At 36.9% G+C, this 26,939-nt stretch overlaps 1 protein-coding gene across 1 annotated transcript in view; it reads right to left on the bottom strand.

The window, feature by feature from the left end:
- The window catches only part of stag1a (STAG1 cohesin complex component a), a 165,267-nt gene extending 147,659 nt beyond the window's left edge, over window positions 1–17,608 (bottom strand). Inside the window, exon 1 of the mRNA XM_061924458.1 lies at window positions 17,433–17,608. The gene's annotated coding sequence lies outside the window, so the exon portion shown is untranslated. The remainder of the gene's footprint in view (window positions 1–17,432) is intronic.
- Window positions 17,609–26,939: the final 9,331 nt, after the last annotated feature.

The raw sequence follows: 26,939 nt of genomic DNA, 5'->3' as shown, positions 1-26,939 counted from the left end.
GTCAATAGCATGGAATTACAATTCAAATGTAGTTTTTTTGTAAGCCTTTCAAAAGAATTCAAAATATGAAAAATTAATGAAAATTAATTTAAGCCATCAGACACTTGAAAAGTGGCACATCACATCTCTAATGTAATCATTTGAACTTTTCAACAGAAATAGCACTGCAAAAATATTAAGGACATACTTCTGTATTTTGGTAGTTATGCTGTCAACATTTAACAAGATTTCTTCAACTTGGACTTGAAAGCATAAATAGTATAAACACTTTTAACAGTATAACAGTACTAAACAATTCCAATAGATAACATTGGTGTCATTACCTTTTTGTGGCTAAAATCCAAATTTTGTCCCAACGTGGTCTTTTACATCGCTAATTCCTCCGTGTCCGATCGAAAAATCTTGTCTGCACAAGGTGCAATTGGCATAGTTTTCACCCTTTTTGGAACGGATAATTATTCCCGGATAGGCTTTTGAATATTCTTCACCGAATGACTGCAGTTTTCTTTTCGGTTTAAGACTCGTTTGCGATTTTTCTCCGGATGATTCCATGATCGTTCGCTCGTTTGGAAACAATGGCAACTGGTGCCTCGTGCTTGGCAGCGGTGCTATAAATAGCCTCGCGCATGGCATTCGGAATGGCTCGATAGGAAGTTACGGGAAGCAGTGTCGATTGTCATTGTTGTTACGCGATTTCGTGAATAAAACTTAAAAAAAAAAATTTTTTTTTTAATTAATGAAAAACCGTATTTTTTATCACTGCAACCGTAACCCGGAATAGGTTGATGAAAACCGTACTAATTACGGGAAAACCGGAGTAGTTGGCAGGTATGCAATAACTGTGATATGAAATTTTCATATCGTCACATCCCTAATCTCCTTTGATGCGGCAAATATTTTGCATTTCATGATCGCTTGTATTTGATTACTAAATAAATGCACGGTGCAAAGACACAACCTTCACTTTCAATGCATACCTCTCCTCGCTAAATACAGCGTCAAAGTCGCAAAATTGGCACCACAGAACCTTTCTGCTGCGTCTTATTCTCTGGCAAAGCAAGTGTGTTGTGAAGAGGATTGACCACACTTGCATTATCATTTGCTTATGAACTAGGGAACACCAAGATGAGACAAATCTTAAAAAAGGACACGAGTGTGTTGTCTGAGTGTGGGTATATGTTGTCTGTGTGTGTGTGTGTGTGTGTGTGTGTGTGTGTGTGTGTGTGTGTGTGTGTGTGTGTGTGTGTGTGTGTGTGTGTGTGTGCGTGAGGAGCGCCATGTGTCTTTGCAGACTGGACTGGAGAGCGCTTTCACAGGAAGGAAGAGCCTGGCTCGGAGGTGCAAGACGTTCATTTTCATATTCCGATCACAAATTAAAATCAATTAATCATGCAGCTCTAACCAAAACTGGAAAAGTTATTTATCCACCTTTAAGGCAAGAGTCAGCAACCCAAAATGTTGAAAGAGCCATATTGGACCAAAAATACAAAAAGAAAACAAATCTGTCTGGAACCACAACAATTTAAAAAGCTTATATAAGTGTTAAAATAAAAGCAACACAGCTATAGCTATATTAGCCCAGTATTTTTCAACCACTGTGCCGCGGCACACTAGTGCCGTGAGATACAGTCTGATGTGCTGTGGGAGATGATCTCATTTCAACTATTTGGGTTAAAAATATGTTTTGCAAAGCAGTAATTATAGTCTGCAAATGATGTGTTGTTGTTGAGTGTTGGTGCTGTCTAGAGCTCAGCAGAGTAACCGTGTAATACTCTTCCATATCAGTAGGTGGCAGCAGGTCGCTAATTGCTTTGTAGATGTCGGAATCAGCGGGAGGCAGCGTGCAGGTAAAAAGGTATCTAATGCTTAAACCAAAAATAAACAAAAGGTGAGTGCCTCTAAGAAAAGGCATTGAAGCTTAGGGAAGGTTATGCAGAACGAAACTAAAACTGAACTGGCTGCAAAGAAAACAAAAACAGAATGCTGGACGACAGCAAAGACTTACTGTGGAGCAAAGACGGCGTCCACAAAGTACATCCACACATGACATGACAATCATCAATGTCCCCATAAAGAAGGATAAAAACAACTAAAATCTTCTTGATTGCTAAAACAAAATAGATGCGGGAAATATCGCTCAAAGGAAGACACAAAACTGCTACAGGAAAATATTAAAAAAAGAGAAAAAGCCATTAAAATAGGAGCGCAAGACAAGAAGTAAAACACTACACACAGGAAAACACCAAAAAACTCCAAATAGGTCAGGGCGTGATGTGACAGGTGGTGACAGTCCACCTACTTTGAGACAAGAGCTATAGTGATGCATGCTTGGTTATGCTTTAAAGTCATATCCAACAATTGCGGCGACGACTTTTTACTGTCAACTGAGTTTTGTTTTTTAATGACTTCTGCTGGTGGTGTGCCTCCGCATTTTTTCAACGCAAAAAATGTGCCTTGGCTCAAAAAAGGTTGAAAAACACTGTTAGCCTACTATCAAAAATGACTATGTGTCGCAGTCTGAGGAAAATTTTAGTTGCCATGTTGAAATGTAATATTTACTCCCCACATTTTTACAACATTGGAAACATTAGTAAAACGGAGGGTGAGATAACTCCTGGAAATGACTGGCTTAGAATGGCCAAAGGTATAGATGTGTGTGTCCAAGTTAAAGGAAACGGCAGGCTGTCTTCTTCTAATGGATTTATTGCAATCTTTGTAAGCTGGGTAACATTTGCTGTGGTCTGGAACAACATGGCACACAAACAACAGAAATGCAGCCAATATTACATACAGATAATGTGCCATGAGACATGCAATAATAAATTAAATACACAGAAGACATAAGTCCAAATATAGCTACAACTGAGACATAATGATGCAATATGTACATACAGCTAGCCTAAAAAGCATGTTAGCATTGATTAGCTTGCAGTCATGCACTGACCAAATATGCCTGATAAGCACGCCAACAAGTCAATAACCTCAACAAAGATCACCTTGGTGCATTCACATTTGGTGGCATAAAACACGTCTTTCTGTGGCAGCGTCGGAGAAAGTTGTACATGTAAACAAACTACGACGCGTACAAGGACCGCCAAAATTAGTAGGAGATAACGTCACTCGCTGAATACGCTCATCAGTGAAGCGTATTTAACACAAACAGCGGGATTTCTAACAATTAGGAAGGTTTGTGTCATGTTTGTCCTCCTACAGAAACCACATGAAAAAAAAATATATATATATATATATATATATATATATATATATATAAAGCGGCTCCCCAGCTCACGACGTCAATACGGCAGCAACAAGTTAGTTAGCGTTCCGTGACAATGTGCCGCTAAAAAAAGGTTTCTGCGTTAGCACTTATGATAACAACATCACTAATACTTGATTAAAGTTTAGGTTACAAAATGTAAAAAGAGTTTTTCAAAAATGTAACAAGTTAGGAAAAAAATAATAAAAATAAAATATATATATACCGTATTTTCCGCACTATAAGGCGCACCGGATTATTAGCCGCACCTTCTATGAATTACATATTTCATAATTTTGTCCACCAATAAGCCGCCCCGGACTATAAGCCGCGCCTACGCTGCGCTAAAGTGAATGTCAAAAAAATGCTGCGCTAAAGTGAATGTCAAAAAAACAGTCAGATAGTTCAGTCAAACTTTAATAATATATTGAAAACCAGCGTTCTAACAACTCTGTCCCAAAATGTACGCAAATGTGCAATCACAAACATAGTAAAATTCAAAATGGTGTAGAGCAATAGTAACATAATGTTGCTCGAACGTTAATGTCACAACACACAAAATAAACATAGCGCTCACCTTCTGAAGTTATTCTTCATTCGTAAATCCTTCGAATTCTTCGTCTTCGGTGTCCGAATTGAAAAGTTGCGCAAGCGTGGTATCCAAAATGGCCGGTTCCGTCTCGTCGAAGTCATCGGGAGTCAGTGTCGCTGTTGTTCTGTGAATCCTGCCTTCCGGAAAGCTCGGACCACAGTTGTGACCGAAATATCTGCCCAGGCATTTACGATCCACTGGCAAATGTTGGCATATGTCGTCCGGCGCTGTCTGCCCGTCTTAGTGAAGGTGTGTTCGCCTTCGGAGCTGTGTGAAAAAAGCCACCCGGCCTCTTCGCGTAAACTTCCCTTAACCACTCGCTCATCTTTTCTTCATCCATCCATCCCTTCGAGTTAGCTTTTATGATGACGCCGGCTGGAAAGGTCTCTTTTGGCAAGGTCTTCCTTTTGAATATCACCATGGGTGGAAGTTAGCATGGCAAGCTAGAACCACAGTGAAGGATGACTTCTCATTCCCTGTGGTGCGAATATTCACCGTACGTGCTCCCGTTCCACAGTGCGGTTCACAGGAATATCAGTTGCTGTGAAATACGGTAGTAATCCGTGTGCGGATGGAGAGATTGCGTCTTTTTATGAACCGGATCCTTTTCGCTTAGTAGGAGCCATTTTGTGGTCTTTACAGATGTAAACAGGAAATGAAACGTACGGTGATATCCGCGCGTTTTTTCTTCTTCTTCCGGGGGCGGGCGGTAGCTTACAGTAGAAGAAGAAGCGCTTCCTGTTCTATGGGGGCGGGTGCTTACCTTGGCGGTTGCTTGCGTAGAAGAAGAAGCGCTTCCTGTTCTACCGGGAAAAAAGATGGCGGCTGTTTACCGAAGTTGCGAGATCGAAACTTTATGAAAATGAATCGTAATAAAGCGCACCGGGTTATAAGGCGCACTGTTAGCTTTTGAGAACATTTGTGGTTTTTAGGTGCGCCTTATAGTGCGGAAAATACGGTATATATATATATTTTATTTTTTATTTTTTACCACACCTTTTTCTATTTTCATACATCTTTTAAAAACTCTTTTTACATTTTGTAACCTGGTAAAAAAAAATATATATATATTTTTTTTTTTTAGCAGGTTACAAAATGTAAAGAGTTTTTAAAAAAATGTATGAAAATAGAAAAAGGTGTGGTAAAAAAAAAAAAAAAATATATATATATATATATATATATATATATATATATATATATATATATATATATATATATATATTATTTTTATTTTTTTTACCAGGATACAAAATGTAAAAAGAGTTTTTCAAAAATGTATGAAAATGGAAAAGGGTGTGGTAAAAAAAAAAATAAATTTAAAAAAAAATACCGGTATATATATATATATATATATATATATATATATATATATATTTTTTTTTTTTTTTTTTTTTTTTTTTTAACCACACCCTTTTCCATTTTCATACCTTTTTGAAAAACTCTTTTTACATTTTGTAACCTGGTAAAAAAAAAAAAAAATATATATATATATATTTTTTTTTTTTTTTTTTTTTTTTAACCAAACCTTTTTCCATTTTCATACATTTTTGAAAAACTCTTTTTACATTTTGTAACCTAAACTTTAACCAAGTATTAGTGATGTTGTTATCATAAGTTCTAACGCAGAAACCTTTTTTTAGCGGCACATTGTCACGGAACGCTAACTAACTTGTTGCTGCTGTATTGACGTCGTGAGCTGGGGAGCTGCTTTCTCATCTCGCGGAAGTTTATTCTAGATTATAAATAATGTCTCGCACACGGCTAATAGAAGGATGAGGACATAATCCGAAAAGTTGGTCAACTTCAGCATCCAATTTAAACCCTGCAATGGCGAGAAATACACGAAAAGACGATTGGTCCCACCCACCCTTCGCGAGGATTATAAATCATTCTTCATCTGAATGGGATTATATCAACATTCTGTCAGTCGGCATTCTAGTGACAGCAGACATTGTACAGTAAGTGATGTTCTATTATGTTTGCTGACTCTCATAAAGTCTGCAGTGAGTAGTTATCAGTGATGTTGGGGGGGAAAAAAGGAACGTTGTGATGCGTTTTTTAAATCAATGCGCCTAACATGAGCAAAATACGTAAATATGACATGTTATGAATATTACTACATTACATATATACTGACAACATATGTATAAAACATTGATGTAGGTGTTTGGATGTTTTTTAAGTGTTTTATAGGCAGAATAGAGCAACTCCCATTGGCTCTATCGTAACCAAGACTTTTGACCGCATTTATTTAAGAGTTAAAATGCATTAAAAAAAATATATATATATATATATATCTGTTCTTGTCCTGCATAAGCATCGTGAATAGGGTTGTATGGTATACCGGTACTCTTATAGTATTGCGGTACGAATGAATCAAAAACGGTACTATACTTTGTTTGATGGCGCGTTACTGGTTTTACCAGTAGAGGAGCATGTTTGGCAGCGTGCGCACACTGAGTACATACAAGCAGACACAGTGTGTAGACAGAAAATGGAGAATGGACGCATTTCGGCCTAAACTCTAAAGATAAAGGTGAAGTTATAACACTGAAACACCCTCAGGAAGAGGTGCTTTAAGACACGGCTAGCTAGCTAGCAGCGAACATCCATCCGCAGTCTGCAGCGTTTTAGCTACTTCTAAATCACTAATCCTTGTCTCCATGGCGACAAATAAAGTAAGTTTCTTACAAGTATCATTATCACTGCAGGACGAGGAATAGCTAAACATGCTTCACTACACACCGTAGGAGGATACAATAGCTCACCGGCGTCACAATGTAAACAAATGCCATGGGTGGATCTACACCTGACATCCACTGTAATGATACCAAGTACTGGAGTCGATACTACTATGATTACAACGATATTTTTTATCATCACAAAATCTTTTAAAATTCAAAAATATGTTTATAAAGTCAGTAAATATGTCCCTGGACACACGAGGACTTTGAATATGACCATTGTATGATCCTGGGTATCAGATCGTTACCTAAATGTGTGGTATCATCCAAAACTAATGTAAAGTATCAAAGAAGAGAAGAATAAGGGATTATAACATTTTAACAGAAGTGGAGAAAGAACATGTTGAAACAGAAAGTAACCAGTAAATGAACAAGTGGATTAATAATCAATTTGTACAGTTTGTCCCTCATAATGTGTACAAAATAATAGGTGTATAAATGACACAATATGTTACTGCAGACTAATTAGGAGTCTTTGTTTGTTTACTTACTACTAAAAGACAAGTTGTCTAGTATGTTCACTATTTTATTTAAGGACTAAATTACAATAATAAACATATGTTTCATGTACACTAAGATTTTTTGTTCAAACAAAGCCAATAATGCCATTTTTTGCGGTCCCCTTTATTTAGAAAAGTATCGAAATACATTTTGGTACCGGCACCAAAATATTGGTATCAGGACAACCCTAATTGTGAATGATAGACAATTCCAATTCCTCTTAAACAGGAACATCACTGGTTGCTTTTATGAATAGAAATAGGGATTGAAAATCACCAAATAATACACGGACAGAAAAAAACCCAGTAGGCTCAAAGATGAGCCTCATTTATAATCGATATATTAATGTGATGCTTACTTACATCCCAAACATTACACATTGGCCTCATGCACTGAAGTCGTACAATTCAAAATATTGACTTTTAATCACCGTCTAAGGAGCGGTGACGGATTCATTCTGCATTCTGGCAACGAGACAGAGCCAGTAATGTTGAGAGGAGGAATAAAAGATATGTGAACTAGAAGAGGCAACATTTCTGAAGGAATTGCGTGTGAATGCTCCAATGCTGAAGTTGAAGGGAAACGCTGACAGAATGTAGTATGAATGGAAGAATAGTTTGAATGTTGGAATGGTTTGAATGTTGAAGAGCTGACGCTGAACTGAAATGCTCATGGAATGTAGGCTGAATGTAGAAATAGTTGAAATCATTTAAACGCTGAAATGGTTTGAATGTTGGAATGGTTTGAAAGTTGAAGAGTTTGAAATTCCAGGAAAACCAGAATTTGGTTTGGAACTTGGGAAAGTGTTAGTTTTAATGTCCAGGATGAGTGGAATGTGTTAAAGTTGGAATAGTTTGAATAGGTTGAAAAATGTGGGAATTGTGCAACTTGGAAAGATGTCCCATTCATTTCAATGGGAACTTCCTGGAAATTTAGGAATTTTGGGAAAAGCGGGATTTAAAAAAAAAAAAGATTAGGAGCATGAATGTCCTGAATGAGTTGAGTTGGTTGGTGTTGGAATTGTTTAAATTGGTCAAGAAATGTTGAAGTAGTAAATGGTATTAGGGAATTTCAGGAAAATCGGGAGTTCCTTAAGGCTCTGGATGCTGTGGGGCTGTCTTGGTTGACAAGACTCTGCAGCATCGCGTGGACATTGGGGGCGGTGCCTCTGGATTGGCAGACCGGGGTGGTGGTTCCTCTCTTTAAGAAGGGGAACCGGAGGGTGTGTTCTAACTATCGTGGGATCACACTCCTCAGCCTTCCCGGTAAGGTCTATTCAGGTGTACTGGAGAGGAGGCTACTCGGATTCAGGAGGAACAGTGTGGTTTTCGTCCTGGTCGTGGAACTGTGGACCAGCTCTATACTCTGGGCAGGGTCCTTGAGGGTGCATGGGAGTTTGCCCAACCAGTCTACATGTGTTTTGTGGACTTGGAGAAGGCATTCGACCGTGTCCCTCGGGAAGTCCTGTGGGGAGTGCTCAGAGAGTACGGGGTATCGGACTGTCTGATTGTGGCAGTCCGCTCCCTGTATGATCAGTGTCAGAGCTTGGTCCGCATTGCCGGCAGTAAGTCGGACACGTTTCCAGTGAGGGTTGGACTCCGACAAGGCTGCCCTTTGTCACCCATTCTGTTCATAACTTTTATGGACAGAATTTCTAGGCGCAGTCAAGGCGTTGAGGGGATCCGGTTTGGTGGCTGCAGGATTAGGTTTCTGCTTTTTGCAGATGATGTGGTCCTGATGGCTTCATCTGGCCAGGATCTTCAGCTCTCACTGGATCGGTTCGCAGCCGAGTGTGAAGCGACTGGGATGAGAATCAGCACTTCCAAGTCCGAGTCCATGGTTCTCGCCCGGAAAAGGGTGGAGTGCCATCTCCGGGTTGGGGAGGAGATCTTGCCCCAAGTGGAGGAGTTCAAGTACCTCGGAGTCTTGTTCACGAGTGGGGGAAGAGTGGATCGTGAGATCGACAGGCGGATCGGTGCGGCGTCTTCAGTAATGCGGACGCTGTATCGATCCGTTGTGGTGAAGAAGGAGCTGAGCCGGAAGGCAAAGCTCTCAATTTACCGGTCGATCTACGTTCCCATCCTCACCTATGGTCATGAGCTTTGGGTTATGACCGAAAGGACAAGATCACGGGTACAAGCGGCCGAAATGAGTTTCCTCCGCCGGGTGGCGGGTCTCTCCCTTAGAGATAGGGTGAGAAGCTCTGCCATCCGGGGGGAGCTCAAAGTAAAGCCGCTGCTCCTCCACATGGAGAGGAGCCAGATGAGGTGGTTCGGGCATCTGGTCAGGATGCCACCCGAACGCCTCCCTAGGGAGGTGTTTAGGGCACGTCCGACCGGTAGGAGGCCGCGGGGAAGACCCAGGACACCTTGGGAAGACTATGTCTCCCGGCTGGCCTGGGAACGCCTCGGACGAAGTGGCTGGGGAGAGGGAAGTCTGGGCTTCCCTGCTTAGGCTGCTGCCCCCGCGACCCGACCTCAGATAAGCGGAAGAAGATGGATGGATGGATGGAAGGAAAATCGGGATTTTTTTTTTTTGAAAATGGTAGAAAACTTGAATGGTCTGAATGAGTTGAAATGGTTGGTGTTGGAATTTTTCAAGTCGGTCGATAATGTTGAAGTAGGAACATGTTGAATTAAGAAATGGTATTAAGGAATTCCTGGAATTTGGGGAAAAACGGGAGTTTTTCCAGTTCAAAAAACAAGTTTGTTTTTTGTCCTAATTAAGAGGAATGTTTTGACGGTGGAATGGTTGAAGTGGGTTGGAAAATGTTGGAGGAGTCATCGCTAGAAAAAAGGGTGGAAATAGGGCTTTGGAAAACCAGGAATTCTGGAAAATCCTGGAAGTTTTTGGAATTTGGAAAAAGGGTAGTTTGAATTTCCAGAATGGAAAATAGTTTATTAGCAATTATGTAGTCCTGTAACATCATTTCATGATTATATCCAAAAAATAACATTCTTAATAAATGACAGTAGAATAAGCACACTGATTGAGGAGTCATAGTAAAACGACCTGAAATTGACACTTTACGTGTAGTGTTGGAGTTGTCCAACTTTTTGTGCGGCCATAAACGCACCAGTGGCTAATTGCCATAGTGTATGTGTTGTTGCAGGTGAGAGAGAGAGCAAGCGGATATAACAGATGACAAAGAGTTGCTTTTGGCTTGGTTTGTACGCTAGACAACAACCAGTTTTGCTAGATAAAAGTATTTTACACATTGTTTTGGTGTGGTTAAGGACGGCAAACTATTTCGCTAAACAAAAGGACCGATGGAATTCCTGTCCTCCTTTAAGTGTCTCCACAGACGTTACAATAATTTAAGTGTTGACAAACATTGTTGTGGCCACTTTCGTCACCTGTTACTCACAGTTGCATTGCAAAATAATACAAAACAAACTATTTGTTTATTTTGTTTAGAGTGGGATTTGATTTTTTGCGCGGCATACATTTGCTGTGCGCAGAAGACGCGTGAGCAGTGCGCAATTGCGCACCTTAGAGGGAACGTTGCTCCGGAGTAGGGATGTCCCAATCCAGGTTTTTGCACTTCCGATCCAATACCGATATTGTTTTTGCACTTCCGATCCGATACTGATACTGACCGATACTGGCCTATCCGAGCATGTATTAAAGTTTAAAGTTATTTAACCTACTTAGTTGTCAGAATCATGTTGAAAAGGGTTTTAGTACTCTTGATAACAACTAGCCAGCTGAATTAGGGGAGTTTGAATAATACACAATGGTTGGTAACAAGAAACTGACCTGTTTATTCAAGGATAAACACAAAATAGACAAAATTATACATGACAAACAGAAATGGCATCATTGAACTAGGGCTGGGCGATATGGCCTTTTTTTAATATTGCGATATTTTAAGGCCATATTGCGATACACGATATATATCTGGATATTTTGCCTTAGCCTTGAATGTACACTTGATGCATATAATCACAGCAGTATGATGATTCTATGTGTTTTGATTGATTGATTGAGACTTTTATTAGTAGGTTGCACAGTGAAGTACATATTCCGTACAATTGACCACTAAATGGTAACACCCCAATAAGTTTTTCCACTTGTTTAAGTCGGGGACAACTTAAATTGATTCATGATACAGATATATACTATCAGATATATACTATCATCATAATACAGTCATCACACAAGATAATCACATTGAATTATTTACATTATTTATAATCCAGGGTGTGGAGGGGGGCGCCGGATGTAAGTGTCAAAAAGACAGCCAAAAGAGTTTGATATGAGAATAAATCTAAAGTTAAAATATAGGGTAGAAATGCACCCATTTGCAGGAAATGTAATCTTGATTTTCAACATTTTCTTTCAAGGCTTGCATGTCTATATTAAAACATTCTTCTTCATACTGCATTAATATATGCTACTTTTAAACTTTCATGCAGAGAAGGAAATCACAACTAAAAAAATCACTAATTTTTTCATACGGTGTTGATGTGGAAATTTTTGCCTCGGCATTTTGATGGTGTGGACGTGTGGCACCGAATGGAGATAAGCGTCTCGACAGACGTCACAATATTTGAACAATGATGACGAAAACTGTTTTCTCTGTCGTGTCCGTGTGTCGAAAATTGTTATGCGCTTATTTTTTTAATTAGATTTTGTGCGTGGCATAGATTTGCTATGCGCAGAGGACGCTTAAACAGTGCGCAATTGCACAGGCGAGCACTTAGAGGGAGCGTTGCTCGCACGGCTGCGCTAGCATCACAGCTAACGTTAGCCATGCTGCTACCTCTCTGCTCGGGGAGGACGTATACGTATGTGACGTATGACGTGACAGTATGTGACGTGTGTAAGAAGGTGCACTTGCTGTCTGTGAGAGGGAGACACAAGACAGAGTGAGAAGAGCCTGTCGTGTAGTGCCAGCAGCTAAAAGCAACTGCGTGCCTGTGGATGTGTTGAAGGTGTGCTGGAAAATGCGGAACGGGAATTACGGAGCAGCAGAAAAGTGGAATGTATTATTTAAATCGGTGCGTTGGAAAACACGGACCGGAGTTTGTTTTTTTTACTGGATCTGGATCGGCATTTTCCCATGCCTTGCCAATACGCAATTTTTGGCAAATATCGGCAGCTGATCCGATCCAAATATCGGATCGGGACATCCCTAGTTGGAGTTGTCCAACTTTTTGTGTGACCATAAACGCACCAGTGGCTAATTGCCATAGTGTATGTCAGAATCAGAATCAGAATCAGCTTTATTGTCATTACGCAAGGTAACGAGATTGAGGCCATTCCATACAGTGCGATGTGTGCATGCTAGAAATGTGTTGTTGCAGGTGAGAGAGAGAGCAAGCGGATATAACAGATGACAAAGAGTTGCTTTTGGCTTGGTTTGTACGCTAGACAACAACCAGTTTTGCTAGATAAAAGTATTTTACACATTGTTTTGGTGTGGTTATGGCCGACAAACTATTTCGCTAAATAAAGGGACCGATGGAATTCCTGTCCTCCTTTAAGTGTCTCCACAGACATTACAATAATTTAAGTGTTGACAAACATTGTTGTGGCTGCCTTTCGTCACCTGTTACTCACAGTTGCATTGCAAAATCATACAAAACAAACTATTTGTTTATTTTGTTTAGAGTGGGATTTGATTTTGTGCGCGGCATAGATATATTTTTTGTTTTAATATGGTTTCTGTAGGACAAACATGACACAAACCTCCCTAATTGTTACAAAGCACACTGTTTATATTAAACATGCCTCACTGATTCCAGTATTTGGCGAGTGCCGTTTTGTCCTACTAATTTTGGCAGTCCTTGAACTCACCGTAGTTTGTTTACATGTATAACTTTCTCCGACTTTCTAACACGTGTTTTAGGCCACTTCTTTTTCTGTCTCATTTTGTCCACCAAACTTTTAACGTTGTGCATGAAAGGTGAGTTTTGTTGACGTTATTGACTTGTGTGGAGTGCTAATCAGACATATTTGGTCACTGCATGACTGCAAGCTAATCGATGCTAACATGCTATTTAGGCTAGCTATATGCACATTTTGCATCATTATGCCTCATTTGTAGCTATATTTGAGGTCATTTAGTTTCCTTTAAGTCCTCTTAATTCAATTTATATCTCAAGACACACTATCTGTATGTAATATGGCTTTTAATTTTTTTTAATTTTTGCGGCTCCAGACAGATTTGTTTTTGTATTTTTGGTCCAATATGGCTCTTTCAACATTTTGGGTTGCCGACCCCTGCCTTAGAGGGAACGTTGCTCCGGAGTATAAATTATTATGAAAAAAACTGCGATTTATAATCCGAAAACTACGGTATTAGAACGGAGACTGAGAGCCACCAACATCACCGATGCGCTTTTGGAAGAATGGCGGAAAATTCCTACAGACACACCTTGTGGACAGCCTTCCCAGAAGAGTTGAAGCTGTAATAGCTGCAAAAGGTGGACCCACGTCATATTGAACCCTATCGAGAAGAGCCAGATGAGGTGGTTCGGGCATCTGGTCAGGATGCCACCCGAACGCCTCCCTAGGAAGGTGTTTCGGGCACGTCCGACCGGCAGGAGGCCACGGGGAAGACCCAGGACACGCTGGGAAGACTATCTCTCCCGGCTGGCCTGGGAACGCCTCAGGATCCCCCGAGATGAGCTGGACGAAGTGGCTGGGGAGAGGGAAGTCTGGGCTTCCCTGCGTAAGCTGCTGCCCCCGCGACCCGACCTCGGATAAGCGGGAGAAGATGGATGGATGGATGGGTTAAGAATGGGATGGAACTTCAAGTTCATATGCGAGTCAAGGCAGGCGGCCGAGTACTTTTGGCAATAGGGACAAGCAGTAGAAAAATGGATGGATGCATACCTGCCAACTTTTGAAATCAGAAAAACCTAGTAGCCAGGGTCCAGGGCGGCCCCGGTAGGTCCAGGACAAAGTCCTGGTGGGGGGTTCAGGTGGGCGAAGCCCCCCGACGCAAAATGATTGATTGCATTCAGACAGGTTAAAATGTTGCTAAAACCATCACTTTTCTATCAGTCACAGTGACTTTTCAAAACAAAAATATTACAGCAAAAATCACATGGGTTGATTGACATGTTTATTCTGTAAGCTAACTTCAATAGTTTGAAATTATTTTGACAGTTAATGCCAGTTATCCTGTCAACCTTTCACAAGACTTCAATTTGTTAATTGAAAGTATAAACAGTATAAACACTTTTTACAGTAAACAAATGGTAAAACAGTACTAAACAATTCCATTAAAAAGAAAATTGGTGTCATTATTAACTTTCTGTCCAAGCTTGTATAATCTACTGCCTTGTTCAATTGTAAAAAATATTTTGTGCCTAAAATTCACATTTCTATCACAATTATCATACTGTAAACATGGTAAGCTATCCATCCATCCATCCATTTTCTACCGCTTATTCCCTTTGGGGTCGCGGGGGGCGCTGGAGCCTATCTCAGCTACAATCGGGCGGAAGGCGGGGTACACCCTGGACAAGTCGCCACCTCATCGCAGGGCTAACACAGATAGACAGACAACATTCACACTCACATTCACACACTAGGGCCAATTTAGTGTTGCCAATCAACTTATCCCCAGGTGCATGTCTTTGGCTAACTTCATTAAAATTAATAGTCCTGTCAATAGCATGGAATTACAATTCAAATGTAGTTTTTTTGTAAGCCTTTCAAAAGAATTCAAAATATGAAAAATTAATGAAAATTAATTGAAGCCATCAGACACTTGAAAAGTGGCACATCACATCTCTAATGTAATCATTTGAACTTTTCAACAGAAATAGCACTGCAAAAATATTAAGGACATACTTCTGTATTTTGGTAGTTATGCTGTCAACATTTAACAAGATTTCTTCAACTTGGACTTGAAAGCATAAATAGTATAAACACTTTTAACAGTATAACAGTACTAAACAATTCCAATAGATAACATTGGTGGCATTACCTTTTTGTGGCTAAAATCCAAATTTATTCTAGTCCATGCTCAATTATTGCCTCCGTAAATAAAACTTCGGCATTTATCACATCCAAAGAATCTGTTTGGGCGACGAAAAACGTTGAAAGTTTTCCACTTGTATCGCTAGCAACGGCATTAGACTTGTGTTTTTTTGTCCCAACGTGGTCTTTTACATCGCTAATTCCTCCGTGTCCGATCGAAAAATCTTGTCCGCACAAGGTGCAATTCGCGTAGTTTTCACCCTTTTTGGAACGGATAATTATTCCCGGATAGGCTTTTGAATATTCTTCACGGAATGACTGCAGTTTTCTTTTCGGTTTAAGACTCGTTTGCGATTTTTCTCCGGCTGATTCCATGATCGTTCGCTCGTTTGGAAACAATGGCAACTGGTGCCTCGTGCTTGGCAGCGGTGCTATAAATAGCCTCGCGCATGGCATTTGGAATGGCTCGATAGGAAGTTACGGGAAGCAGTGTCGATTGTCATTGTTGTTACGCGATTTCGTGAATAAAACTTTTTAAACATTTTTTTTTTTAATTAATGAAAAACCGTATTTTTTATCACTGCAACCGTAACCCGGAATAGGTTGATGAAAACCGTACTAATTACGGGAAAACCGGAGTAGTTGGCAGGTATGCATTTAGTTCCCCTTAAAACATTCACATGTTGCATGAGATGAAGTGTTTATTAACTTTCTGTCCGGAAAATAAATATTTTTATTAGCAATTATGTAGTCCTGTAACATCATTTCATGATTAATATCCAAAAAATAACATTCTTAACAAATGACAGTAGAATAAGCACACTGATTGAGGAGTCAGAGTAAAACGACCTGAAATTGACACTTTACGTGTAGTGTTGGAGTTGTCCAACTTTTTGTGCGGCCATAAACGCACCAGTGGCTAATTGCCATAGTGTATGTGTTGTTGCAGGTGAGAGAGAGAGAGAGAGAGAGAGAGCAAGCGGATATAACAGATGACAAAGTGTTGCTTTTGGCTTGGTTTGTACGCTAGACAACAACCAGTTTTGCTAGATAAAAGTATTTTACACATTGTTTTGGTGTGGTTATGGCCGACAAACTATTTCGCCAAACAAAAGGACCGATGGAATTCCTGTCCTCCTTTAAGTGTCTCCACAGACGTTACAATAATTTAAGTGTTGACAAACATTGTTGTGGCTGCCTTTCGTCACCTGTTACTCACAGTTGCATTGCAAAATCATACAAAACAAACTATTTGTTTATTTTGTTTAGAGTGGGATTTGATTTTTTGCGCGGCATACATTTGCTGTGCGCAGAAGACGCGTGAGCAGTGCGCAATTGCGCACCTTAGAGGGAACGTTGCTCCGGAGTATAAATCGCACCCCCGGCCAAACTATGAAAAAAACTGCGATTTGTAATCCGAAAAATACCGTATTAGAACGGAAACTGAGAGCCACCAACATCACCAATGCGCTTTTGGAAGAATGGCGGAAAATTCCTACAGACACACTCCGCAACCTTGTGGACAGCCTTCCCAGAAGAGTTGAAGCTGTAATAGCCGCAAAAGGTCATATTGAACCCTACGGGTTAGGAATGGGATGGAACTTCAAGTTCATATGCGAGTCAAGGCAGGTGGCCAAGTACTTTTGGCAATAGGGACAAGCGGTAGAAAAATGGATGGATGGGTGGAATATAGTGTATGTGAGTCAAGCAGACTCACATTGTGAATCTAAGTCATATGGATGTGTGTAAACAAAGCAGTTATGCAACAAGCAGGATATATCAACAGATGCAGGCCACTAGTAAGCACAAGCAGGATTGAGATGATGGATGGACTGGCTGGTTGGTGGAATCCATCCATCATCCAACCATCCATCCATCATCCATCCATCATCCATCCTGATGTGACTCATGTTTCCCCTGCACAGAAAGGGGCGGGGCGAAGATGATAACATTAGAAATGAACACATGGCATGTATGTGATGCACAAATATTACTTGGCCTTTAAAAAAGGGCCAAGACGTGTCACGTTGGTGAAACACAGAGGCAACAACATCGCAAAGTGAGCAACAACAACAACAACAAATAGAAATAATAGAAGCGGCATGGATGCATTCATTTCAACGCGAGCAGGAAAAAGCCCGCCATATTTGTTTGTTGACAAGACGGGCGACAGGTGGACAATGGCGGCCGCCGAACACACACACGCTCATCCCTCCGTGGTTGTTGGGTGTTTCGGGAGAAGCTAATAATGCTAATAATGCTCCTCGGCGCGGAGGGAAAGCGGAGTGTGTCGCCCATCCCCCCACCGCAGCTAGCACAGCACTAGCTCGCCTTTCAGCGCGGCCACCATCTTGAATGTGAGCCTTCTTCATGCCTTCCAAACAACACTCAAAACACTCACCTTCCGACACCATCCCCCGGCTCCGGCGTCGCCTCCCGAAGCGACGAATCGATTCCTTTTTTTTTTGATAAATTATTTGCCTGTGTTTTTTTTTATATTGGGACCAAATTTGGCCGTGAGAGCGTAGCCGCGCCTGGGAGAGAAGAGCAGCAAGCCTAAACCGCCATCTGGTGGTATTTTCCTCTCTGGCTGCGCGGGAGCAGCGCAGACTCACGCCGGGACGCAGCTGCCCCCTGGCGGACACTCCGCGCACTGGCAGGGGGGGGGGGACGTGGGAGGGGCACGTGACACTGGCGGGAATGCGCACGCCAGCAGAGACCCCCTCGCCCCCCCCCTCCTTTTCTCTTTTGTTCAAATAACTGCAGGATTATTAATAATATCAGACATTTTTAATTGGTCCATAAACATAACTGCAGGATTATTAATAATATCAGAACTTTTACATTGGTTCATTAACACAACTGCAGAAATAATTATTAATATCAGACATTTCACATTGGTCCATAAACATAACTGTAGGATTATTAATAATATCAAACATTTTACATTGAACCATAAACATAACTGCAGGATTATTAATAATATCACGTATTTTAAATTGGTCTATAAACATAACTGCAGGATTATTAATAATATCAAACATTTTACATTGAACCATAAACACAACTGCAAGATTATTAATAATATCACGTATTTTAAATTGGTCTATAAACATAACTGCAGGATTATTAATAATATCAGAACTTTTACATTGGTTCATTAACACAACTGCAGAAATAATTATTAATATCAGACATTTCACATTGGTCCATAAACATAACTGTAGGATTATTGTTAATATCAAACATTTTACATTGAACCATCAACATAACTGCAGGATTATTACTAATATAACATATTTTAAATTGGTCCATAAACACAACTGCAGAAATAATTATTAATACCAGACATTTTACATTGGTCCATCAAAATAACTGTAGGATTATTATTAATATCAGACATTTTTAATTGGTCCATGAACATAACTGCAGGATTATTAATAATATCAGAACTTTTACATTGGTCCATTAACACAACTGCAGAAATAATTATTAATATCAGACATTTCACATTGGTCCATAATCATAACTGTAGGATTATTATTATTATTATTATCAAACATTTTACATTGGTCCATAAACATAACTGTAGGATTATTATTAATATCAGACATTTTACATTGGTCCTTAAACATAACTGCAAGATTATTACGAATATCACATTTTTTCAATTGGTCTATAAACATAACTGCAGGATTACTAATAATATCAGAACTTTTACACTGGTCCATTAACACAACTGCAGAAATAATTATTAATATCAGACATTTCACATTGGTCCATAAACATAACTGTAGGATTATTATTAATATCAAACATTTTACATTGAACCATAAACATAACTGCAGGATTATTAATAATATCACATATTTCAAATTGGTCTATAAACATAACTGCAGGATTATTAATATAACAAACATTTTATATTGAACCAGAAACATGACTGCATGATTATTATTAATATCAAACATTTTACATTGAACCATAAACATAACTGCAGGATTATTATTAATATCACATATTTTAAATTGGTCCATAAACACAACTGCAGAAATAATTATTAATATCAGACATTTTACATTGGTCCATCAAAATAACTGTAGAATTATTATTAATATCAGACATTTGTAATTGGTCCATGAACATAACTGCAGGATTATTATTAATACCAGACATTTTACATTGAACCATAAACATAACTGCAGGATTATTAATAATATCACATATTTTAAATTGGTCCATAAACATAACTGCAGGATTATTAATAATATCAGAACTTTTACATTGGTCCATTAACACAACTGCAGAAATAATTATCAATATCAGACATTTCACATTGGTCCATAAACATAACTGTAGGATTATTATTAATATCAAACATTTTACATTGAACCATAAACATAACTGCAGGATTATTAATAATATCAGAACTTTTACATTGGTCCATTAACACAACTGCAGAAATAATTATCAATATCAGACATTTTACATTGGTCCATAAACATAACTGTAGGATTATTATTAATATCAAACATTTTACATTGAACCATAAACATAACTGCAGGATTATTATTAATATCACATATTTTAAATTGGTCCATAAACACAACTGCAGAAATAATTATTCATATCCATAAATATCCATTAATATCCATTAATGGTCCATCAAAATAACTGTAGGATTATTATTAATATCAGACATTTTTAATTGGTCCATGAACATAACTGCAGGATTATTAATAATATCAGAACTTTTACATTGGTCCATTAACACAACTGCAGAAATAATTATTAATATCAGACATTTTACATTGGTCCATAAACATAACTGTAGGATTATTATTATTATTATTATCAAACATTTTACATTGGTCCATAAACATAACTGTAGGATTATTATTATTATTAATACCAGACATTTTACATTGGTCCTTAAACATAACTGCAGGATTATTAATAATATCACATATTTTAAATTGGTCCATGAACATAACTGCAGGATTATTAATAATATCAGAAATTTTACATTGGTCCATTAACACAACTGCAGAAATAATTATCAATATCAGACATTTTACATTGGTCCATAAACATAACTGTAGGATTATTATTGTTATTATTATTATTATTATTAATATCAGACATTTTACATTGGTCCATAAACATAACTGTAGGATTATTATTAATATCAAACATTTTACATTGAACCATAAACATAACTGTAGGATTATTAATAATATCACATATTTTAAATTGGTCCATAAACATAACTGCAGGATTATTAATAATATCAGAAATTTTACATTGGTCCATTAACACAACTGCAGAAATAATTATCAATATCAGACATTTTACATTGGTCCATAAACATAACTGTAGGATTATTATTAATATCAAACATTTTACATTGAACTATAAATAGAACTGTAGGATTATTATTAATATCAAACATTTTACATTGAACCATAAACATAACTGCAGGATTATTATTAATATCACGTATTTTAAATTGGTCCATAAACACAACTACATAAATAATTATTAATATCCATTAATATCCATTAATGGTCCATCAAAATAACTGTAGGATTATTATTAATATCAGACATTTTTAATTGGTCCATGAACATAACTGCAGGATTATTAATAATATCAGAACTTTTACATCGGTCCATTAACACAACTGCAGAAATAATGATTAATATCAGACATTTTACATTGGTCTATAAACATAACTGTAGGATTATTATTATTATCAAACATTTTACATTGGTCCTTAAACATAACTGTAGGATTATTAATAATATCAGACATTTTACATTGAACCATAAACATAACTGTAGGATTATTAATAATATCAGACATTTTACATTGAACCATAAACATAACTGTAGGATTATTAATAATATCAGACATTTTACATTGGTCCATAAACATAACTGCAGGATTATTAATAATATACGAAATTTTACATTGGTCTATTAACACAACTGCAGAAATAATTATTAATATCAGACATTTTACATTGGTCCATAAACATAACTGTAGGATTATTAATAATATCACATTTTACATTGAACCATAAACATAACTGCAGGACTTTTAATAATATCACATATATTAAATTGGTCTATAAACATAACTACAGGAATATTATTAATATCAGACATTTTACATTGGTCTATAAACACAATTGCAGGATTATTAATATATCAAACATTTTACATTGGTCCATAAACATAACTGCAGGATTATTAATAATATCAGAAATTTTACATTGGTCCATTAACACAACTGCAGAAATAATTATTAATATCAGACATTTTACATTGAACCATAACTGCAGGATTATTAATAATATCAGACATTTCACATTGGTCCATAAACATAACTGCAGGATTATTATTAATATCAAACATTAATAATATTGTAGGATTATTAATAATTTCAGACATTTTACATTAGGCCATAAATATAACTGCAGGATTTTTAAATAATATCATACATTTTATATGTTTATAAACATAACTGCAGGATTATTTAAAGTATCAAATATTTCTACATTGAACCATAAACATAATTGCAGGACTAATAATATTTTTTGACATTTTACATTGGTCCATAAACATTACTGTGGGATTATTAATAATAGCAAACATTTTACATTAGGCCATAAATATAACTGCAGGATTATTAATAATATCAGACATTTCACATTGGTCGATAAACATAATTGTAGGATTATTAATAATATCAAACATTTGACATTGAACCATAAACATAACTGCGGGACTAATAATATTTTTTGACATTTGGTCCATAAACATAACTGCAGGATTATTATTAATATCAGACATTTTACATTGAACTATAAATATAACTGCAGGATTATTATTAATATCAGACACTTTACATTGGTCCATAAACATAACAGTCTGATTGGTCTGATATAGTATTAGATTTAGATTAGTCAGATCTTGTTTTAGATTTAGATTGGTCTGATATAATCTTAGATCTAGATTAGTCAGAGCCGGTCTTAGATTTAGATTATCACAATTAGTTTTAGACTTAGATTGGACAGATCTAGTTGTATATTTAGATTAAACAGATCTAGTCTTACTCTAAGATTAGTCACATTCAGTCTTAAACCTATATTTGACAGATCTAGTCTCACACTGTATTATTCAGATCTAGTCTTAGACTAAGATTGGTTAAATTGAATTTTAGATTTAACCAATCTGTCCAATCTAAGTCTTGGAATTAGATTGGACAGAACGTGTTTTAGATTCAGATTGGTCTGATATAGTATTAGATTTAGATTGGTCATATCTAGTCTTAGATTTTGATTTCACAGATCTAGTCTTAGACTTAAATTGGAAAGATCCAGTCTTGGAATCAGATTAGATTGATCTAGTTTTAGACTGGATTCAGTGTGATCAGATTGGTCACATTTAGTCTTGGATTTAGATTGGTCAGATCTAGTCTTGTACTTAGATTGGTTATATCTAGTTCTATACTAGATTGGTCAGATCTAGTCTTAGATTGGTCAGATTTAGTCTTAAAGCTACATTGGACAGATCTACTTTTAAACTATGATTGGTCAGATCTAGTTTTAGCTGTAAATGGGTCAGATTTAGTCTTAGAATTACATCAGTCATATATAGTCTGAGATTTAGATCGATCAGATCTAGTCTCGGACTTAGATTGAAAAGATCTAGTCTGAGACTTAGATTGGTCAGCTCTCGTCTTAGACTTAGATTGGTCACATTTAGTCTTGGATTTAAATGGTCAGATCTCGTCTTGGACTTAGATTGGACAGATCTAGTCTGAGACTTAGATTGGTCACATCTAGTTTTAGACTTAGATTTGTCAGATCTAGTCTTGGACTTAGATTGGTCAGATCTAGTTTTAGACTTGGATAGGTCAAATATAGTTTTAGGCATAGATTGGAAAGCCATGGAGATATACTTAGATTGGTCAGATCTAGTTTTAGAGTCAGATTGGTCAGATCTAGTCTTAAACTTAGATTGGTCACATCTAGTCTTAGACGTAAATTGGTCAGATCTAGTCTTAAACTTGGATTGGTCAAATCTAGTCGTATACTAGATTGGTCAGATCTAGTCTTAGATTGGTCAGATTTAGTCTTAAACCTACATTGGACAGATCTACTTTTAGACTATGATTGGTCAGATCTAGTTTTAGACGTAAATAGGTCAGATTTAGTCTTAGAATTACATCAGTCAGATATAGTCTGAGACTTAGTTTGATCAGATCTAGTCTTGGACTTAGATTGAAAAGATCAAGTCTGAGACTTAGATTGGTCAGATCTTGTCTTAGACTTAGATTGGTCACATTTAGTCTTGGACTTAGATGGTCAGTTCCAGTCTTGGACTTAGAATGGACAGATCTAGTCTGAGATTTAGATTGGTCACCTCTAGTTTTAGACTTATATTTGACAGATCTAGTCTTGGACTTAGATTGGTCAGATCTAGTTTTAGATTTAGATAGGTCAAATATAGTCTTAGGCATAGATTGGAAAGCCCTGGAGATCGACTTAGATTGGTCAGATCTAGTTTTAAAGTCAGATTGGTCAGATCTAGTCTTAAACTTAGATTGGTCACTCTAGTATTAGATTTAAATTGGTCAGATCTAGTCTTAAACTTAGATTGGTCACATCTAGTCTTATACTAGATTGGTCAGATCTAGTCTTAGATTGGTCAGATTTAGTCTTAAACCTACATTGGACAGAGCTACTTTTAGACTGTGATTGGTCAGATCTAGTCATAAAACTTAGATTGGAAAGATTTAGTCTTAGATTTACAATGGTCATACCTAGCCTTAGATTGGAAAGATCTAGTCTTGTACTTAGGTTGGTCAGATCTAACCTTAGACTTAGATTGGTCTGATCTAGTTTTAGACTTAGATTGGTCAGATCTAGTCTTACACTTAGCTTGGTCAGACATAATCTTTGGTTTAGATTGTTTAGATCTAGTCTTAGACTTTGATTTGACAAATCTACGTTTAGACTTAGCTTGGACATAACTAGTCTTATACTAAGATTGGGCAAATATTGTCTTAGATTTAGATTGGTCAGGTCTAGTCTTAGACTTGACGGATCTAGTCTTTGACTTAGATTGTCCAGATGTAGTCTGAGACTTACAATTAGAACATATAGTTATAGACCTAGATTGGTCAGATCTAGTCTAAAACTTAAATTTGACAGATCTGGTCTAAGAGTTAGATTGGACACATCTAGTTTTAGATGAAAATTGGTCACATCTAGTCTTAGACTTAGATTGGTCAGATTTAGTCTTAGACTTAGATTGGTCAGATCTAGTCTTAGTCTTAGATTGTTCAGATCTAGTCTTGTACTTTGATTTGAGTCTTAGCCTTAGATTGGACATATCTAGTCGTATACTTAGATTGGACAAATATAGTCTTAGCTTTAAATTGGTCAGATCTAGTCTTAGACCTAGATTGGTTACATCTAGTCTTAGACTTAGATTGGACAGATCTAGTCTTAGACTTAGATTGGTCCTATCTAGTGTAAGACATACATTGATCAGACATAGTCTTGGACTTAGATTGGTCACAATCAGTCTTAGACTTACATTTGACAAATCTAGTCTTAGACTTAGACAGGTCAGATTTAGTCTTACATTTAGATTGGTCAGATATAGTCTTAGTCTTAGATTGTTCAGATCTAGTCTTAGACTTTGATTTGACAAATGTAGTCTTAGCCTTAGATTGGACGTATCTAGTCGTATACTTAAATCGGACAAATATAGTTTTAGATTTAAATTGGTCAGATCTAGTCTTAGACCTAGATTGGTCACATCTAGTCTTAGACTTAGATTGGACAGATCTAGTCTTAGACTTAGATTGGTCCTATCTAGTGTAAGACATACATTGGTCAGATATAGTCTTGGACTTAGATTGGTCACAATAAGTCTTAGACTTACATTTGACAAATCTAGTCTTAGACTTAGATAGGTCAGATTTAGTCTTAGACTTAGATCGGTCAGATATAGTCTTAGACTTAGATTGTTCAGATCTAGTCTTAGGCTTTGATTTGAAAAATCTAGCCTTGTCCTTAGATTGGACATATCTAGTCGTATACTTAAATCGGACAAATATAGTTTTAGATTTAAATTGGTCAGATCTAGTCTTGGACCTAGATTGGTCACATCTAGTCTTAGACTTAGATTGGACAGATCTAGTCTTAGACTTAGATTGGTCCTATCTAGTGTAAGACATACATTGGTCAGATATAGTCTTGGACTTAGATTGGTCACAATCAGTCTTAGACTTACATTTGACAAATCTAGTCTTAGACTTAGACAGGTCAGATTTAGTCTTACATTTAGATTGGTCAGATATAGTCTTAGTCTTAGATTGTTCAGATCTAGTCTTAGACTTTGATTTGACAAATGTAGTCTTAGCCTTAGATTGGACATATCTAGTCGTATACTTAAATCGGACAAATATAGTTTTAGATTTAAATTGGTCAGATCTAGTCTTAGACCTAGATTGGTCACATCTAGTCTTAGACTTAGATTGGACAGATCTAGTCTTAGACTTAGATTGGTCCTATCTAGTGTAAGACATACATTGGTCAGATATAGTTTTGGACTTAGATTGGTCACAATCAGTCTTAGACTTACATTTGACAAATCTAGTCTTAGACTTAGATAGGTCAGATTTAGTCTTAGACTTAGATCGGTCAGATATAGTCTTAGAATTAGATTATTCAGATCTAGTCTTAGACTTTCATTTGAAAAATCTAGCCTTAGCCTTAGATTGTTCAGATCTAGTCTTAGACTTTGATTTGAAAAATCTAGCCTTAGCCTTAGATTGGACATAAGAGGTCTTAGACTTAGATTGGTCATATCTAGTGTAAGACATACATTGGTCAGATATAGTCTTGGACTTAGATTGGTCACAATCAGTCTTAGACTTACATTTGACAAATGTAGTCTTAGACTTAGATTGTTCAGATCTAGTCTTAGACTTAGATAGGTCAGATTTAGTCATAGGCTTAGATTGTTCAGATCTAGTCTTAGACTTTGATTTGACAAATGTAGTCTTAGCCTTAGATTGGACATATCTAGTCGTATACTTAGATTGGACAAATATAGTCTTGGATTTAAATTGGTCAGATCTAGTCTTATACCTAGATGGGTCACATCTAGTCTTAGACTTAGATTGAACAGATCTAGTCTTAGACTTATATTGGTCCTATCTAGTGTAAGACATACATTGGTCAGATATAGTCTTGGGCTTAGATTGGTCACAATCAGTCTTAGACTTACATTTGACAAATCCAGTCTTAGACTTAGATTGGTGAGATCTCGTCTAAAATTTAAATTGGTGAGATCTAGTCCAAAAATTCAATTGGTGAGATCTAGTCTAAAACTTAGATTGAACACGTCTAGTTTTAGAGTCATATCAGTCAGAATTAGTCATAGACTTAGATTGTTCAGATATAGTCATAGACGTAGCAATAATGCAAATGTTATGGATAAATACATCAATAATAAATATTGTATGGATAATATTGCAATATAAAATATGATATGGATAAATAGCAATAATAAATGCTTTATGGATAACTATATAAATAACAAATACTGTATGAATAAATATCACAATAATAAATATTGTATGAATAACTTTGCAATATGAAACACTATATGGATAAATATAGTAATAATAAATATTGTATGAATAACTTTGCAATATGAAATATTATATGGATAAATATAGTAATAATAAATATTGTATGAATAACTGCAATATGAAATATTATATGGATAAATATAGCAATAATAAATATTGTATGAATGACTTAGCAATATGAAATATATGGATAAATATAGTAATAATAATATTGTATGAATAACTGCAA

The sequence above is a fragment of the Nerophis lumbriciformis genome, linkage group LG29 (genome assembly GCF_033978685.3).
Source record: "Nerophis lumbriciformis linkage group LG29, RoL_Nlum_v2.1, whole genome shotgun sequence".
Classification (NCBI taxonomy): Eukaryota; Metazoa; Chordata; class Actinopteri; order Syngnathiformes; family Syngnathidae; genus Nerophis; species Nerophis lumbriciformis.
Note: the sequence above shows the minus strand (reverse complement) of the source record. Positions and strands in the feature narration are given on the sequence as shown.